Source organism: Pygoscelis adeliae, unplaced genomic scaffold (genome assembly GCF_000699105.1).
Source record: "Pygoscelis adeliae isolate BGI_AS28 unplaced genomic scaffold, ASM69910v1 Scaffold485, whole genome shotgun sequence".
NCBI classification, from domain to species: domain Eukaryota; kingdom Metazoa; phylum Chordata; class Aves; order Sphenisciformes; family Spheniscidae; genus Pygoscelis; species Pygoscelis adeliae.
This window is the reverse complement of record NW_008824803.1, coordinates 477,897-497,628: the sequence shown is the minus strand read 5'-3', so window position 1 is coordinate 497,628 and position 19,732 is coordinate 477,897. Positions and strand designations below refer to the sequence as shown.

Below are 19,732 nucleotides of genomic sequence, written 5' to 3'. Positions count from 1 at the left end.
CCCCTGGCTGTGGCGCCGGTCCCGTAACCATTTGTTGACTCGCCAGATTTGCCTGGCCCTTTCAAACCCCTTCCCTTTGACTGGCAGGATTGATGAAAAAACTACCTGCGCTCCTGAGTCCCTTACCGCTACTCCCAGGGCTCTGTAGTCCTTAAATGATGGGGACGGAGTGATCCTTACTGATGGGTTTTATTTGCAAGAGAAACGGCACAGAGAGAAAATCAGCCCTTCTTTTAGGGGAAGTGTTGCAAGAGGAACAGTTCCAGGTGGGTCCCTTTTCTGCTCCCAGGGCTCTGTGGATTCATTTTCTTCAGTATTTCCACGTGTCTTCATTCTCTTCTTCTACAGTTTCACAGTTTTCTTAGCAGGCAAAACGCTGCCTTTAGTCAGAGATTTGCAGCACTTGCTGTTTTCTAAGGTGCAGTGCAATAGCTCTTGTTCTCAGGTGATGTTATCCCCAGTGAACCATCAAAGCTGTGAAATTGAGGTACCTACTTCAGAGCTCTGTATATGTTGCTAACCCTTGTGCTGCTGTGTTGTGCAGTAGTGAAGGGAGAGAGATGAGTGGGTTGCTGGCTTGTGCATGCTGCATCTGTAGTGCTAGGTATAAAAATCTCCCTGTTCTTTTTCTCCTATTTTATTTTCATACTTACGTTTTCACTTTGTGTCATTTAGAAATCAAAGCAGGAGTGTGCAGTTCAGCAGCAAAAGAACTATGCTTACTACGAATCTGCTGCTTTGCTCAAATTAAACATTTATGGGGCCAGGGACTCCTCACTGCTCCATCTCAAGTCTTTCAGCCTCCTACAGTGTGATGATTTTTTTTCTTTGCGCTTTGACACAGCTCCTGCAAAAAATACAGTGAAATTATCCTTCATTGGCCTCTCTCCCTTCCAGGCCATCTTTCCTTTGTGTGTCCAGTTTGTTTTTTCCTTAACTGTATCTTATGAGGAGCAGCTGTCGGTATAAGTAATGCTTAATATTCCCTGTGAGTTGGAAGATTTCATCCCAGTCTGATGGGCAGAGATCTGGCCTCAGTTATTTGTACCTTTTTCTGTTTTCAGTGGTCTATACTGAGGTGGTGTAATTGAGTAGGAGCTCCTTATTCCTCAAACCAGGTAACACAATGCTGCCGCATATTACCTACTGACGCTGTAAGTGGTCTTGACTGGCTTGGTTTCTGCGGAGAGCAGTCAGGTACCTTCAAAGGCTTGGATCTTATCTGCAGGGTCTTCTGTGGCCTGAAGCCTGGTGTGAAACCTGGGCAGTGGTTCTATTTCTTGGACACGCTGGGAGCAAAGATAACTTTTGCAGAAGAGAGGGTTGTTTCTGAGCCTAGTCAGAGACTTTTATGGGACCTAAGGGATGTTGCAAATGCTCAGTCTTCCCTGCAAGAGCATGGTCTACTTTGGTTTTACTTTTTTAGCTTAAAACAGTGCTGCATGGATGCTAAAAGCCCACGCTCCTAAAATAGATCAAATAGAACAAGCACTTCACTGATGACTCCTTTTCAGGAGAGGAGAGAGAGAAGGTAACAATGAACAGATGGCAGGTATTAGTCATATCACCTAATATATCTGAAGACCTCAGACACTATCGGCACAAAGGTGGTGGAGGAACCTGGAGGGAACGAGTCCTCCTAACAAACCAGACTGGGTATTGGAGTTGCACATGATACAGATAGAGGGGACCTGAGAAAATGAGGGGACTTGCAGCCAAATGAGCTAAACCAAGAAGAGTATGTTCACAGAGGCTCAGAAAGTCCTGGCCAGATCTCGAGACTACTTTTACCTGTCCAGTTTGCAAAGCCATTCCCTTGCATGTTTGACATGTCCCTCAGAGCATCGTTTCTTGGAACTCCCATGCTTATAATGCAGTTACCTCTGCAGAAGGCCTAGTACAAAGGTCCAATACCTCAGAAATAAGTGAATTCTTCCAATTTCAATATCAGCTTGAATGGTGTTATTCTAGCTTTTACTGTAATAAATTCTGTACAGAAGCTGCTTGATCTTTTCGCGTAGTATCTGAATTGCCAGTGTGCACCTTGCAGTCTAATTCGGCCGGCTCAGCATCCCCTCTCTTCTCTAGGTCGCTGGTATCTGCACACTGGCCCTGGCCCAGTTGGCAGTAAGCTCATGGGAGAGCCTCTGAGATGCTACTGCCTGCTGATTTGCTGGGAACACATTGTATAAATGAAATATAAAATATGTACAGTCGCTTGCACATGAGTGGCTTCCAGCAAACTTGACACCACAGAGCAAGTAGGCTGCTGAAGTACCTGCGGAGGCATTGTGGGAGAAGTGCATTGTTTCCAGTTGCTTGCTCTGATTGCATTGTTTGTATAATCATTTGCTTTAAAACCAGTCTGTCCAAAAGGCAGCATGGATGTGGGCACACTAGAGGGTAGGAAGACAGGGTGCAAATGTGGGCTCTTTTAACTTTCCTGTGCAGAGATGGAGTCATCAGGAATCACAGCGTCTGTCTGATCTCCCCACGGAATGGCTGTATCTTGATTTTTTTTTTTAATTTGTTTTGGGTTTTTTTGTTTTAAAATCTTCAGCAACAGAGGCTGAATGTGTGGTCTTCTCCTTTTTCTCTTCTTTTGGTTCATCTTTTGGCGTTCATTTATGAAGAGAGCTGCTCTCCTGGAGATACTCCCATAATTTTTTGCACTTGTGCTCAGACTTCTGCGGAAGCCAAGCACCCTGTGGGCCTCTGAATTACAAGTACTGTTTTGGTGGCACCTCGCATCTTTGGGCTTCAGCTATTGCCAAACACCTAATGAATGTATAAAGTGAGTAAAGCACTTCTGCTGTGAACTCTGCTGATACATAAGGGGTTAAACTAAGCTCTGTTTATTAATGTTGATACTTTAAATTGTGCCAGAATGCTTTGAAAATGTGACAGCGGACAGGGCAGCAGGCAGTAAACACCGTTAAATGACAATACTGTTCAATATTTGCTGTTAATTGAGAGAGGCAGCAGCTGCTGGTATGCAGCTTCAGCCAGGATGAATTAGTAATGAGTCTGTAACTCTGTGTTTTTTTCTGATTTAAAGTTGCATCAGCCCTTTATGGTTCAGTAGTTTGCTTGGGATAGAAATCAAAAATCATAGCAGGACCTAAACTGAAGATTTTGTTTTGGTTTTTGTTTTCCAGTGAGTTGTCACAGAGCTGTGGTGTCAGTGATAAATTTGGCAACAGTGATAAAATTGCCTTGTATTTAAGGACTAGACTTAAAGGTTTTGGGTTAGCTTTTCCATCCTGTGTAGCAGACAGTGGGAATGTAGCAGGCAAAGCAAGCTCCTCCTTTGAAAGAAAGCACTTTTGTTGCTTTCTCACTGGCCTCCAAAGACATTTTCAGTTACAATTTCTTTGAACAGGAGTTTTGGTTCAACTTTCTTTGCTGTGTTGCACTGCAGGTTGTGGTGCATGAAACAGGCCCTTGCTGGAGGGACCTGCAGCAGGAGAGGGAACACTAATTCAACGTTTTCCTTGTGCTTTCGTTGCATTTTTGCCATGCAAATGTGTTGAGTTTAACCTTTGAAAACTTGCTGATAAGCTGTTACCAGCCAACAGTTAAAATAACAGACCCTGCCACCTTGCTGAGTTGGGATAGGAATTTCCCAAGGCTTCAAGGCCTGGGTATCGTACAGGAACAGCATTAATCCAGGCACAGCAACCAGGCTGGGGACAAAGTTTACGCTCTGAAGAAATCGGCCCCAGCTGCTAGTTTCACGCTGTTTATGCACCCTTCCCTGTAAGTATTTATTTTGCACAAAACATTTTGTTTTGAACTATAGATGTGATTGTGAGAGTGCAAAATTGTGTTATGGTGGTTAGCAGCATCTTTAACAGATCTTAAGTTGGACACAGGAAATGAAATTCTAGCTCTGTGGAAAACAATGCTAACAGTCCTATTGATTGCAGTACAGCTCGGCTTTCACCATGAGTAGAAGAATTTCAAAGCAAATAATGTTTTGTTTGTTCAGTTCTTTAAACAAAATCCATCTGCAGGGGTTAGCGTTTGAATCCAAATACTCAGAATTCTGCTGATATTTTGTTAGGATGAGAAATACTAGATTGAAAAAAATTCCTTGGGTCCATGGTGATTATGTTAAAGAGGAAAAAAAAATCCAATCAGCAGGTATGTTTTGTAACCCTGTTTCCAGTTTGTGTGATTTCTGTATTACATACGTTTGGTTTTTGTATTTGTTCTATTCGCATTAACAGTTTTTACCAAGTGGGTAAGTGCATTTACGCATTTTTAAGAGCTTAAACCTGCGATACACCATGCTGTCTTCTATATTGGCTTATAGACCCATAAAATCTTTCAGGCTGAATGTGGAAAGAAGTGTTAAAAGCCAATAGAATACTAGAAAAGGTGGCGGTAAATGGAAGTGCAGAAAGAGCTAAACTCACCTGGTCGTAAAAGTCCTTCGGCCCCAGAAGCCCCTTCTCATCTAGGGTACTGACAATTCCTACCTTTACGAGCAGTTATCGCATGTTTTAAAATCTGTCCTTAGAAGGTTGTATTTTTTCATGTGAAATTCAATGATTTATTCCAATGGCATTCTGCCAACTTTGGGCATCTAGTGTGTCAGGAAAAGAAGGCTTAGAGGAGACTTTATCACCACATTCCAGTATTTAAAGGGTGGCTACAAAGAAGATGGAGACTCCCTTTTTACAAGGAGTCATGGAAAAGAGGAGGGGTAATGGGTACAAGTTACTCCAGGGGATATTCCGATTGGACACAAGAGGAAAATTTTTCACAGTGAGAACAATCAGCCATTGGAATAATCTCCCCAGGGAAGTGGTGGATTCCCCAACATCGGACACTTTTAAGATTGAGCTGAACAGGGTGCTGGGCCGTCTTGTCTAGACTGTGCTTTTGCAAAGGAAGGTTGGACCAGATGATCCTTGGGGTCCCTTCCAACCTGGTATTCTATGATTCTATGTTTTTTTACAAACAACTCTCCGATTTTATGTGCTGTTTTCTATGTATGTGAATTGTGTTTAAAACTATAATGTAATCAAATACAATCTTTCTGGTTTTGTGTGTTTTTGATTCTCTCAAGTCTGTATTATTGTTTCATCTGTAGTATCTACTTACAATGTTTGTTTTTTTAAGCAAGAAAATAAACCTTGGTGTGTTTACATGCACCATTCCTGTCTTAAAACAGTGGTAAAAATTGTAATTACTAGCTTTTTGGGCTCTTTTTCATTGATTTAATAGAAACACCATGTAATTTTCTTGTAAACAAAGGCAAATATTTACATTTTTAATATATAAAAAAAGTATAAACTCTAAAGTTTGTCTAATAAACCTGTTAAAATGTATGTATATTTACTCTGGTTTTAATCTTAAACTATCCTTCCTTACCTCTGTTGGAAGGAGTTATTAACTGCTTAATAAACATTGTTCTCAGCAGTGTGCTAATTAGGTATTAAAAGATGTACCTTTGTGGTATGTTTCCAGTTTCTAGAAGGTTTTTTGCTAGGTGTTTGACATGGTCTGTAACAAGGTGTGTACATGTTCATCTGCTTGATGAACATTTGGAGTGGTCAAACGTCTGCACTTCAAGGAATATGGATGCCATGTCTTACTCTTGCTCGTGTTGTGTCCCCATCTCGCTCTCAGGACGTGTCCGTGTGGCCGCTGTACTGGTGCCAGTGAGTTGCTGACTGGGTGCGTTTGTAAAACTACTTGGGCACCACCTCCTACTAGAATAATGCTGGTATTGATGACCAGTTGTTTCAACTTGAGGTAGTATACAGCAGAGCTCTGCTGACTTACCTGATTTGGGGATTTTATTTTTCTCTGCAAACTGTTGAGTAAGATGGGAGAAGTCCTCCATGAGGAGCATTGCCACTTGCTTAAATAATGCAACGTGAAAGCAGAGCAAGAGGCTTTGGTGCACTGGTAGAATTACCTTCTGGGGCTGATGGCGGAGGGGTGTAAATGGATGAACAGATTTACTACAGTTGTGTGTCTGTCATTGCCCATATCGATGTATTGCTTCCAGGAAGGTGATTGACCTGGAAATTATTCTGTAAATAAATGGTTAATACAGGGTTGGTACAGGGCAACAGTGATTGCAAACTGGTACTGGCAAACTTTCTTGTGCAAGAATATTGCTATATCATAATCATTCTCCTATATATTGACCAAATATAGGCTCTGAATGTAGCCTAACCTTGACTTCACAAGCTTCCCCTTATTGGGAGTGTGGAATTACCTTTCCTGTTTTTGTGGCAAATTGGAGAAGATAGAGAGAACTAATACAGTGCTAAAATGAAATTACAGTGGTGTGACAAGGCTTACAGTGCTGGTGAAAGACCAGCAAATGTGTGCTGAGTTAAGCTATCAGCACTGAGAATTTGTTTTGCAGGACTTGTTTTTGCTACTCCTTGGTCAGTAGTTTTTAAGGCATATTCAATAGAAATTATTCAGCTTCTATAATTGTGAACTGTTTTGCTTAAATACAAGATTTTGATGTTTGTTTCTTGTAACACAATGTAACTGTTGTCCTCTTAAGTTGTATGTATAATTGTAATAACCAATTTACAGCTGTCCTTTTGAGATTGTTTTTCTGATGTTGCCATTGAAAGTGACTGCTTCAGAATATGTGACTGCCAGTAACTAAATGTGTGAGAATATTAATGTCCAGCTAGCAGAAAAGGTTGTGAACAGTGTGGGGTGAATTGCTCTGTGGGGGGGACCCCTAGAAAACAAACAGCTCCCGCTGATAGTCATCGCTATCTCCTATACAGGAGTGCTGGTGGCATCTTCTTTCTCACTAAGGATTGTTGTTATAGATCTCGTTATTGTGTTTCCTACATAATTTCTTAAATAATCCTGAAAGTTAATCTTGGGTTAAATTGATGTATGCAGTTTTGACATCGGAGGGGAATATGTGATGCTTACTCCTACTGCTGCAAAAGATTAGGAATATGCTGAACTTCCCAAACTTTGGGGAGTGGTCTTGAGACCAGCTGAATTGCATGTGGTACATAACATGAGGCAGATGGTGCCTATGTTTTTGCAAGACCAGCTAGCTTTTGTTGTCTAAAGTCTCTTAATTCTGGCAAGACAGTTGTGCTGGTATTACTGAATCCCTTCTTCAATGTTGCGGTAGCCTTGTTGTATCTGTGATGATTAAGGACATAAGGAAAACAATGTTTGCAGGTAGAGCTCATCTCTTTAAGACCAGGTAGTTTAGCCTTTCAACTAAAGGCTAGTATCAGTCAGTTCTGTAATTTCAAGGGATTGATTATTTTTAATTTTATGAAGAACCGGGCTAAGTCTTGCAGCGTTTTACATTTTTGTGGGGTGGGAAGAACATGCTGTAGGCTCAGGATTGGAAGTCTCAGTATTTGTTGTGTCTCTGCTTGCATGTTTCTGATAGCAAGAGGAATAATGGTATTATGAGTTGTATATATGTAGGAGGACTGTAATAACTTATGCTTCTCCTAAAATTTGCTTAAAATTAGGAAAATAAATAACTTGGAGTTTAGGTAGAAAATTAAGTGTAAAAAGTCATTAATAGATTATCTTGAAGTACATTATTTTAAAATCTAATCCAATCCTGGATGATGTAATTTTGTAATATGGAAAGCTCTGAGCTCTTTTACTGGAGCTGCTTGCTTAATTTAGGTTAAAATTGTACTGTAAAAGGATTATAGAGTGTATGCCTGTGCTAAGAAAGGATGTACTAAATGTGTTGAGGTCTTTTTCTACTCCCAGCCTCTTTTTGGAAGTGCATACTTAATTTTTGATGTTTTCTGCTGCATTTAAATGTGCCATGTAACATCAGGATGTGCTAATGGGATGTTTCGGGTAGATCGCGGGAGCATTTCTTTAAATACATTTTTGTTGAATAGGATTCTGAGTTTTCTTGCTCTTCTTTCTAGAGAGAAGAATTCAGTGCTGGACTGTCTTAAACATTACTCATGGTGCAACTTCAGAGAACAGCTTGATTTATCTGACTTGAAGAGGAGGCACATGTGCAGTAAGCCAAGAGGACATGGGCTTTCAGTGCATCTGGAAAAATGATCAGGTATCAGCAGTTGTTGATGTTTAAACCGTAGTAACTAGTCAGAAACTTGAGAAGATGTGAAACAGTAATGCACTTACTCCTGCAGTTGTCCTTAAATTTTAGGTATGCTTTCCTTTCAGTGGTAGGAATGAGGTAAGTTTACATTCTCGTTTTATATTGTGTCTGTAGCCATTTCACTGCTGAACTTGCTCACTTGCAGTAGCTCAGTTGCAGACACCTGACGGGATCCAGTTCAGATGTGAGTGAACGGGGAGGGACAAGTGCCAAAGGGGTGTTTGCATAGACTGAGTTGAAGTTAATCTTACAATGTTTTTCAAATATAACTTGAACTCTGAAAGCATTTGAATCTGTTAATTGAGGTTTATTGATTTTGTGAGGGGATAACTTTGATATATTATTTTTCTACTGTTATAAGTACTTTTTCATTGTACTTACTCTGGTGATTGGCTGGAGAACGCAGGCGTCCTCACAGGAATCCAGGCTATTGTAGCTGGAGTAGAGACACCAGCAAAGTTCCAGAAAATGCAGAGTCGTGGTTCATTTTGAAATCTGAGCAGGTTATAGGTTCAATAATGTAAGAACTATATGTTTTTAGCTATTTGTTTGTTTTCAAGCAGCTGTTCATAATTTCTAAAATAATGTAGTGTCGAACTTTACTATTGGAGGTAACTGCTCTGCATAGGTACTTGGATTAGCTGGCTCACTTGTTGCTGATTCTGTGTCTGATGTCTGTTGCCATAGTTAGTGCAGAGCTTGTGCATCTCTGGTGTCCTGCCTCCGATGCTTCCCTTTGGCAAGTATCAGGCATGATCAGGGACTTGCTTTAGCAAGCGCACAGCCCATTTTGTTTTAGTGAAGGGGGATTCATTAAAAAGTAACTTGGCACTTCTGTGGTAGACAGCATTTGTTTGTTTTGTACTTCTGTTCACAGTTGTGCTGCCTGTCTTTGAGAAGACAGAGCCTGCATCACGGAGGAGGTGACTGCTGTCTGGGAACAGCCGGGTTCGGCTCAGGGAGAGAAGCTTTGGGAGGCTGAGCAGGGCAGGGGAGGAGGAAGGAGTGAGAGATGCAGTAGACAGCCAGGAGCCTGCAGCTCGTGCAGGGAGACTAGGGTAACACTGAGAAGCAGACAGTCCTCAGAGGTGATGAGAAACTTCCCTAGGGACCAGATAGCACTGTACAGAGTTTGCTGCAACTCGGACATTGAGGGCTAAATGGAAGCCTGGAAACAAGGCACAGCAGGCAGGGAGGGTTGTGTAGAAACGCTTCCTATTTCTAGTCTGACTGACCTGGTCTCTCTGAGTTTCCCTTACTGAAAGCGTTCTAGTTCATATTCCAAGAAAACTTGCCTTTTTTCTTCAGGGAGCTCCCCGTGAGGCAAAGGTCTCTGTGTATTTGGCAAAGAGCTCTGACTGACAAGGAGTCCAGTCTCAGACAGGTTGATCCTGTTGACTAATTACAATTTCATTTTTTGAGGAGTGGCCAGCTGTGTAAGAACACCTTTGGACATGACAGAGAGACCACTTAGGACACAGGGTTAGGAGCTTTAAAATGGCCTTTGGTCTTCAAGTGTACTATTCTTCACCTCAAGTGAGTCTTTATGGTCTGCTGTCACTTTTGAAATTTGATGTAAATGGCAGGAGGTTTCTTTCTTTGTCTCATATTCTCTAATCTTCTAATGCATCTGTGTGAGCTTGTGATTTTTTTTGTAATTATATCGCCTTCGATGTTAGCATGACACTTAATGTGTTTTGGATATTGCTATTCCTAAGAATATATCATCTGTTGAATCTGTGTCATATATGCAGTTTTTTAGTTTAACTATACCTATTTTATGTATTAAAAATTAAATGGTAAAACTTGTATGTTACCAAATATATGCATATATCTGTGTGAAGAACTGAAAAGGAGCAAATTATATAAAACTTCTGTAATCTTTTGGGAATTAAGCTTAGAGGAATGTTTTTTAAAAAATTGTTTCTTGTTTTCTTTATAGATGCTAGCTGAAAAATCACTTATTTCTGTCTCTTTAACTGTAAAATTATCTAAAATTTTCTTCAGTTAGTGAACGTATATATGCATAATGCAAGAAAACATTTAGTTGCTTCACTCAAGGAGACTGAAAATGGTTTCGTTTTATACATTTTCTTTACATTTGTATGATCTTTGTCATAATGAGATACTTAATGCAGAGAAAGCTACAGATACATAAGTTTTAGGAGGTGACTGAGTCACCTCTGAGTGGGATTGCAGGAAGACGTGAGATGGAGCTACATTTTGGGATTCATTTCTTAATATAAAAGCTGTCAATTTTTACCCATTCTAAGAGGAGTGGTGGGTGCCGTAGAGGCAGAGCATCCATATATTTAGACTCTAGCTCTCTCTCTTTACGAGTTATAATTAAGGTGAAGTATTTTACTGAAGGATTAAATTCTGTCTTGATTTGAACCTGGTTTCATCTCAATGACAGCAATTAGTGCATGAACTACCCTGTCCTTGCTTCATCAACAACAATTCATCAGTTGCTTCATCAACGTTGCTGCTTCTTATTTATCTTATTTTTTCCAGTTAGTAGACCAGGCAGTCTATATTGGAGTGCTATATGCATAGTAGTGGCTTAAGGATAGAAAGTATAGCTCGTAAGGGGGACTATGACATTTAGTAGATGGCATGTAATGGGAGAGCAAGTGAACCAGGGAAGCTTCTAATCATGTAGTCTGTCATGTTTTTTTCCTCCAGCGTATTATATCTTTTGTGAAAAGTATACAAGCACTTTCTGTAAACCTTTCCTTACTAATATGGGGGAAATGAGTTTGAGCAGGCTCACATCTCTCTGCTTGAAGGGAAGTGCAGTCACCTTTTTTACTCTGCTTATGGAGGACTGTAGGTTATAAAACACTCTTGTGAAAGAGTTGTCCTAGAAGGTCCCAGGGTTAATGCTTCAGCTGACACGTCTTTGAACATGACTCATCCTTTCTCTCTTAGCCATGACTTGAATTTACTAACATGGTGCTTATTTTCCCTGGATGGGCAAATCTTGTGCAATACAAAGCTGATGGTTTCAGTTGGAGTATTAGGACATTAGCTAACTTTTATGTGCCCTTTTGGTGAAGGCTGTTTAATTTTTGGTTGTCCATTAAGGACAGCTCTATGACTTAGTTCAGAAATCAAGTATTTGGTATGCCATACAGGATCTCCTGAGAGCGTCCTGCTTTGGGGTGCCTTCTACATCATACTGCATTGTCCAACATTGTGCTTGAAAACAAGGATCAAAAAATCACCACTGCTGACAAGTTAGTGCTCTCAGTCTGAATATTCTGGACCAAAAATCTGTTAATCATGATTGTAACTATTTAAAGTGTTGTCATAACTCTTCATGAAGTGAGTAATTCTGTGTCATGATACCTCAGACAAATCAAGAGGACTCTTCTAGGGTCTGCATTTACCAGTGGGGAAACAGAAGTCGTCTCTTGGGAGAGAGGAAAAAAAAGCAGTAAGCTCTGAAGCAAAAGCTACTGATACTAGTGATGACTGACACTAGTCTGGGAGGAAGATGCTGAGCAGGTTTTATTTGTCTTGAGAATATTTACATAGGGCTGATCACTGTTCTTGAAGGAACTTTATCATAGTACTACAGAGAAAACTGTTAGTACTAAATATAGTGTCTTATTCTGGCAGTCTCTAACTTATAAATGCTTGAATTCTGCTGTCTTAATGGGCTTTTCAGCAGTTTTTTGGTAGAAATCTGAATAATATTCCTCAGAGAGGTTGTGTAACTGTAGCAAGGATGGAAAGATTTAATTCGGCAAGACCTCATACTGCAAAAGATCAGATTAATTTTTTAGCTTCTGGTCTTGCTGCAGAGCTTTCAGTACTTTGATATCTTCATAGGAGAAAGAGGCCTGAAAGGTTCCAGAAGATTACCTTGACCCTTTGCATCAAAGCATCATCACTATTGCTGGACAATTCTTGTGAGATGATTTTTTTTTTCCTTTACCTCCTAATATAGGAGACAACATGACTTCCTTAGGCTGGTGCTTCACTATGTTTACCATTTAGAAAAGTTCTTCTAGCGGCCTAAGTAAATTTTTCTTGTTCTAGTTTGAGTTCATGACTTTTTCTAGTCACCACAGATGTGGAGGATAAGTTTCCTCTTTCTTTGCAGAAACTCTTCCTATATTTAATAGAAATATATCATATCTCAATCTTACCTTCTCTTTTTACTCTGTTCAGATTAGGCAACCTCAATGAGTTAGCTCGCTCATCCCTTGTAGCTCACATTATTAACTCTCTGTCTTTTCTTGTAGTTTTGTCGTGGTTTCTCACTTTCTTGACAAGCCTAACCCAAAAATGGACTTTACTAAAGGCTTTATCAAAACTGAGTAGATTGGGAATTTGAGCTCCTGTCAATGGATGGAAATTGCCTTGTTTGTGACAACTTGAAATTTATAATTTGTGCTCAGTCTGTGATCCTCTCTATCCTGAATCCTTATCTACAGAACAGCTGCTCAGCAGTTGTTTCTATATTTGTGCAGGTGTGTTGGTTTTGCATGGCAAGGTTTTGGTAGCAGGGGGGCTACAGGGGTGGCTTCTGTGAGGAGCTGCTAGAAGCTTCCCCCGTGTCCAACAGAGCCAATGCCAGCTGCCTCCAAGACAGACCTGCTGCTGGCCAAGGCAGAACCCATCAGCGACGGTGGCAGTGCCTCTGTGATAATATATTTAAGAAGGGGAAAAAAACCTGCATAACTGCAGCTGAAGAGGGGAGTGAGAATATGTGAGAGAAACAACTCTGCAGACACCAAGGCCAGTGAAGAAGGAGTGGGAGGAGGTGCTCCAGGCACCGCAGCAGAGATTCTCCTGCAGCCCCTGGTGAAGACCATGGTGAGGCAGGCTGTCCCCCTGCAGCCCATGGAGGTCAACGGTGGAGCAGATATACACCTGCAGCCCGTGGAGGATTCCATGTCAGAGCAGGTGGATGCCCAACGGAGGCTGTAACCCTGTGGGAAGCCCATGCTGGAGCAGGCTCCTGACAGGACCTGTGGAGAGAGGAGCCCATGCTGGAGCAGGTTTGCTGGCAGGACTTGTGACCCCATGGGGGACCCACGCTAGAGCAGTCTGTTCCTGAAGGACTGTACCCCATGGAAGGGACCCACGCTGGAGCTGTTCATGAAGAACTGCAGCCTGTGGGAAGGACTCACACTGCAGAAGTTCATGAAGGACTGTCTCCCGTGGGAGGGACCCCGCTCTGGAGCCGGGGAAGAGTGTGAGGAGGAAGGAGTGGCAGAGACAACGTGTGATGAACTGACCACAACACCTATTCCCTGTCCCCCTGTGCCACTGATGGGGGAGGAGGTAGAGAAAATCGGGAGTAAAGTTAAGCCCAGGAAGAAGGGAGGAGTGGGCGGAAGGTGTTTTTAAGATTTGGTTTTATTTCTCATTATCCTACTTCGATTTGATTGGTAATAAATTAATTTCCCCAAGTCGAGTCGGTTTTGCCCGTGACGATAGTTGGTGAGTGATCTCCCTGTCCTTATCTTGACCCATGAGCTTTTCATTATATTTTCTCTCCCCTGTCCAGCTGAGGAGGGGAGTGATAGAGCAGCTTTGGTGGGCACCTGGTGTCCAGCCAGGGTCAGCCCACCACAGCAGGTGATTTTTTTCCTCTGAACAAAACTTGACCTTGGGGAATTGTACTGCATTTTTTAATCACTTCTCCAGTTTCATTAATTCCTCCCCCCAATAGCTTCCCATTTATGCATGCCTTTTTGTGGGGAATATGCCTTTTTGTGAAAATAACATAAATTATAGGACTTTTCTTTCCACATGGCACTAACACTGAGGTTTCATTGCCGTGCCTCTCATTTCTTTTGCAGGCTCCTAACCTGGGAGAGGAAAGGTGACTGTAGCTCAGTTGGCTTTAAAAGTGTCCCTTATAACTGCTAATTATACATACTTATTTTTTCTTCTTTTGCAGTATTTCTCACTGCTGGCAATTCTATAAGAGTTAATTATTGATATGGAAGACTTCATTTTGGCATGTTCCCTGCGAGGAACATTATTTTGTGACTGTTTCCCTGAACAAATAGATCTGCTTTTCTCACAGGGCCTCTGCTAAGGGTTTCTGCAAATGATTTCTAGAGGAAAAAATAAGCAAATAAACACATTTTCATCTCTTTAGTTGTATTACCTTACTCCTGACTATCTGTATTTAGGCTGACTTCCTGTTTGTTCATCCTCTCCTTGATAATTTTACAACCTATTGTCTGATTTCAACCACGTGTTAGAGATGGAGGTCTTAAGATAACGGAATTCCTACAGGTTTTGTACAAACAGATGGGCAGCTTGGAAAGAGATAAACGTAAGTGCCCTCACATACCCCTGACCAAGGGAAAGGATGTGGCCCGAGTCTATGTAGTTTCAGGTGGCAGAGAGTTCCCCCAAGGAGGAGGACATTAATTAGCAGCTACCTCAGCCGCAAGGGTGGTGTCTATGTGCACGTTCTGCTTCACGTGTCTCCTCTGTGCTTCTTGCCAGCTGGCCACGACGACTGTAAATCTGGGAAGACCGTTGCTCACTTGTTGCATTAACTGCCTTTTTAGCAGCAAGGAAATGGGCTCTAATGTCTCTTATGTAGCAGCGTTTTCTTTCCTGATGGAGTTCCAGAGCTTTTCCTTATGTCTGAGGAACTGGGCTGTCTTCCTTCAGGAAGGTAAAAATCTGCAAGGGTAGTCTTTTGAACTTCCCCAGCCTCATCAGTGCATGTTCTTAACGTTGTAGTGGCATGCCTTCTCCTAAAACTACACAGACTTTTATCGTGGTGAGGAGTCTGAAAGGCAGGGCTCATCTGGAAAGAGTAGGCTTGCTGGGAAAACCACCCAGAAACTCCTTAAAAAAGAATCCATACCAGCCTCAGGCTTAAACAAGGGAAGACATAGTGCATTTTGTCTTGTCATTTTTTAGTGCCTTTAGTGTCTTTTTTCTTCAGTTCCTGGAGTGTTGCTAAAGGCAATACAGGGTTAAAGGAAGTAATCTTATAGTCTTATGTACTCCTACCCATCATATCTTGCAGAGCACACTCAGTCAAAAAAACAACTGGCAACTGTATGGAAGATTGCTGTAAAAAGCCTCACTTTGGTAACAGAAGTGGGTAGCACTTTCATTTGAAGACTGTACGGTGGTGGTACAAGTGTCCGTGAGTGAGTTTGAATATCTTTTGGGTAGCCACTTGAAGATATGGGTAGCGCTCTCTCAGGGTATTGCATACCTATGAGTCTGTAGCCATCTCCAGCTCTCTGCTTTCATTTTTAAGCAGACCTAAATGTCTCACCTTGGCTCACTAATGATGCTGTTTTGTGGGCAGAGGCAGCTCTGATGTTTCTGATCTGAGAGGGTCCGAGCCTTGTTCTAGGGATAGCCCTATTGCCTCTGTAGCAGCAACTTGGTCACCAAAATGTATACCCTAGCTTCATCCTACCCCAAAGGCAACACCTTAATCGGTGGGGGTATCATCTTCTAGCTACAGGTTCTGGGCTGTGGTGGCTCAGCAGCTGCCACAAGAGCAGCGAGGCAGGAACGGGGTCTGAAATCAAAGTGGCTGTCCCGCTGTAAGCAGACTTCCTTACAAAACAGGGCTTATAATTAGGGTCCCTGACTCAAATTGCAGCTCATCTGTTCTCAGTGGCATTGCACATGTCCCACTTTTGGACTTTTTCTCTTTGACTGACTTTTTTTCTTTTGGTCACGCTTCTTGACTCCTAGCTCTTGGCTCTGGTCCTGTCAAATTGCAGTCCTGTTCATCTGCCTTTGCAGGAAGGACTTCTCAAAGTCTCAGATCTGGGGAGATTCTGGTTAAAAGCCTGAAGATCTGTTGGTTTAAATATGATTTTTTTTTTCCTTCCTGTCACCCACCCCACTGCTGAAGATTAGAACATTCAGAAGAGGAATGTATGCCTACAGGGTTGGAAGAGTAGATCAAAGATTTCACAGATTTTAGAACTTCACAATAAAATGTCCCTTTAGCCATCTTATCTATGCAAATGTTTACCTAGGCTTTCTCCTGTTAGAGAATCATTTGCTGTTTCACTTCACCTATTTATTCATCCAGGTAGAAAGTTTTCACAGTGGAGTCCCTCTTGTACCTCCAAGTGTGTGCTGAGTAGATTTATAAAAGTATATTTATAAACAGCCTTATTGATGTATAATTATGAAATTAGCCTTTGAGACACTTTCATCTCTCTTCTAATTTTCTGCTTTTCTTAGTGGAATATGCCACAGAAGTGTTAGGCATTTGCTTTGATTTTCTGCTTAGCTGTGTGTCTGTTACTGGCCACCGTCAGAGACAGGATGCTGGGATGAATGAGCCTTTGGTCCAATGCAGCAGAACCATCCTTTCCGATCAAAAGTTGTATTAGGATTTTAGCCCAAGATCAGCATCGAGTTACTAAGGCCTATAAATAGCAAACATATGCTATTTTTGAATATTAGCATAATATTGTTATTCTCAGTCTTCTGCAATTTTAATGGTTTTCCAATTTACTAAAATTGAAGGTCACAGGATTGGAGAACTTGTTAAATGATTATTTTAGGACTGGGCTCAAATTAATATGATGTGCCAACTTGAAATGTTATGCCTAGCAGATGCCGTATAACATTCCTATTAGTTACTAATTGGCTTGAAAGTACTTAATTATCTTGTCTTTTTCAAATATGGCAGATATTTTTTAAATACTTCTAGCTTTCTTTGTTGCACCCATTACCATCAGTTTTGCCTGCTATGTCTCCTAACATTCTAGTTACTTCATTACTCGTATATCTTTTCAGAAACCCTGCTACCTGTAAACTTTTCACTAGCACTTGTATGCTACCTTATGAACTTCGGGGTTTTTTTTATATCTTATACCCTTGTTGTACTTTGTACACTTTTTTTTTTTCTATTTTCACATTAATACTGAACTAAACTTATCCATAGAATCTTGTTTGGGCATCTGATACTTCACAGACTTCCCTGCTTTTACCATTGTTTTTGTCTGAATGAGAAGGAGGAAAATAATTTCTCTTTCTAATATTGATCAACTTAGTTACTCACCACTGATGCATCAAAATGTAGTGCATACTATTAAAGTATGTAACTGGTTGCAACCATCCTGCTTTCTAATGCTGTTGTTTGTCTACCAACATAATCTTGTAACAGACATCAATTTTAGGCCAATGATTGGTTTTTCTTTTTCATAATGAGTTAAAGTAGTTATCTTGCATTTTAAATTCAGCACCTTTGCGTTTGAAAATTTTAACCTGAGCTGTTGAGGCATAGGTGAAATTGAGTGGTGGTATGCTGAACCAAGTCACCAGGGAGAAGAAAATCTTAAGTTGTATATGCAAACTCTTTTCCTCTGCGGGAGTCTTCCTGGGGTTTTGTTCCCACTTAGTTTCCCTGCTGGGTGTTTTTTTAAATGTTACTGCAGTTAACCCTTGGAAACCCCTGAAAATTATTTTCCTTTCTATTTTTATTCTGCCTTTTCTTGTTCTACAGCAATATTTCTCCTTTTCTTCCACTTTTTGCATGTGGTACTGTGCTCCCCCTTCTAGTTCCTGAATTTATCCCTTTTTGCTTTAGGGTAAGAGAGTAAATTACCATTTTTGTTTCTGTTTTGAAAATGCCAGGGAAATCTGGAAGCTGCTGTTCTCGTACCATGGTGGTGAGGTCGGCTGTAAGGCAGAGTGTTGGGCTCGGAAGGGGAAGGGAAGGCAGGGAGTCAGAGCAGGTCCTCTGAACTAAGTAACCTGATGCAACTGGGGTTTGAAATCGTGACACGATGTGATGCCTTTGAAGAGATGTGTCTCACTATACCTCCACGCCTGCTGCTCCTTGTGTATAGTAGTGCTCAATCTGTAGCGGTTGCATTGTCTGGGTGGAAATCTCATTATTAGTGTTTTGTGACTTTTAGCTCTTAAAGAATAGATATTTCTTCAGCAAAAGTTAACCTGCACTTTCTTTGATCTTGAAAGTAGGTAACAAGAAATTTGCATTCATTTTAATTTTCTCTGGCCAGCTTTATAAAGCTCAATTTATTGTGTCTGCTGTGAATTCAGAGCATACTAATACATTCCTATCATTGCAACTCTTTGGTAGAGTGATAGTATGTAGTAATATGCTATGGTACAACTAAGAGACTGTGCTGAGATGTGCTGAGAAGCAGATGTAGGAGTCCAGTGACTCCCCAGCGGTGTCTTTTGGCATAACAGAACTGGAGAAGGGAATAACTGGCTGTACTGCCCTGGCTGTCCGTTCCTTGTTCCATGTCAAAGATGCATAAAAAAATAAACTGTCTTAATACATGCAAACACCTACCTATTCCCTCATATAAGTACATTTTTAGGTAAGTATTGTCTCTGTAGGTATGGCTTTATTAGTCTCCGGGAAGGCTCTTGCATCCTGCCCTTCTCCCTCCACACAAGCTAGTATCAGTGGTGCTGGCTCACATGATACCAAGTGGCACAGAATCCTTGTTTTCTAAACCCAGATCCGCACTGTTGTTACATCCAGTCCTGGTTTATTTTGGGATGTTACCCAGTTTCCATGAGGAAAGGTGGGATTTTCTCAGACATTCTCTTAAGATGTGCTCCACCAGAGTAAGTTTTGGGACATTCTATTTTGACTTAATTGCTTCCTACTTGCTAGGAAAAGGCGTGGTGAAAATATGGAAATTCTGGCTCTTAATAATTTGGAGGCTACAAATTGTTTACAAGGAGTTTTAGAGACCAGATTGATGAATTCTGGTAAACCCTGAGATGGTGTAATTGCATAGTTTACAGCCTAGGTTTTATTTGAAACCTTGACCTTAATTCCTGGTTATGCTCATCCCTCCACTCCTTCCCTCATATTTCAAAGATACTAAAATAAGGCAAAACTTGTGCTCTTCCTCTGTCCAGATCCAAGTTAATCACAGCCGCTCTTGTGTGCGTTCACCAGCCCATTGCCATCTATTTGCGTGTCCAAAATGACACCCTGTGCCCTTGCATCTGGTATGCAGAATTAAGTATATTCATTGGCATGGAATTGAAAATGAAATGAAAATGGCTGGTCGGCTGTGATACATGGATGTTGTGCTCACCGTTCGTACGTGGCCGCAAGTGTGAAACTGTGCATGCTCCGATTTTTGTTTCTGATGTTGTGAGCTTGTCTGCCCGCTGTTGGGAATGTTTGAGAGCTGAATGCGTGATTTTGTTAGTGCTCCTATTTTTATTTTGTTGGTGCTTTTGCATCACTAATCAAATACAAGCCTCCTATTGTTCTCCCTGCAGCTTCCTTCCAGTACATACTTATATTAAGTTATTTTAATAATAATACCCAGAGTTTGTAATCCTGAAAGAAGCCAGAGAGATGATAAACTCCTTTTCTGATTCGTATAACAGATGGCTGTTATTTGATATGCTGTTGTTATCCAAGCTGTACGGAGGGGCAGAAACTCGCCGGAGCAATGACTTGAAGGCATTAGAGGATGTCCTCGCCTGGTCCTCTCCGCGGAATGGCAGCAGTGATGCCATTTTACCCAAGAGCTTCATTTCAGTTATGAACAAACTGTTTTCAGTGTCCTCTCCCCCTCCTTGCACACGTAGTACAGAGGCACGCAGCCCTCCCAGCTGGCGGGGGAGCCCTGTGTTTTTGGGGTGGCT

General features: G+C 41.3%; 1 protein-coding gene across 1 annotated transcript in view; it reads left to right on the top strand.

The window, feature by feature from the left end:
• The window catches only part of MAP3K13 (mitogen-activated protein kinase kinase kinase 13), a 77,979-nt gene that overhangs the window by 16,402 nt on the left and 41,845 nt on the right, over nucleotides 1-19,732 (top strand). The window contains exon 2 of the mRNA XM_009323988.1: nucleotides 7,914-8,059. The gene's annotated coding sequence lies outside the window, so the exon portion shown is untranslated. The remainder of the gene's footprint in view (nucleotides 1-7,913; nucleotides 8,060-19,732) is intronic.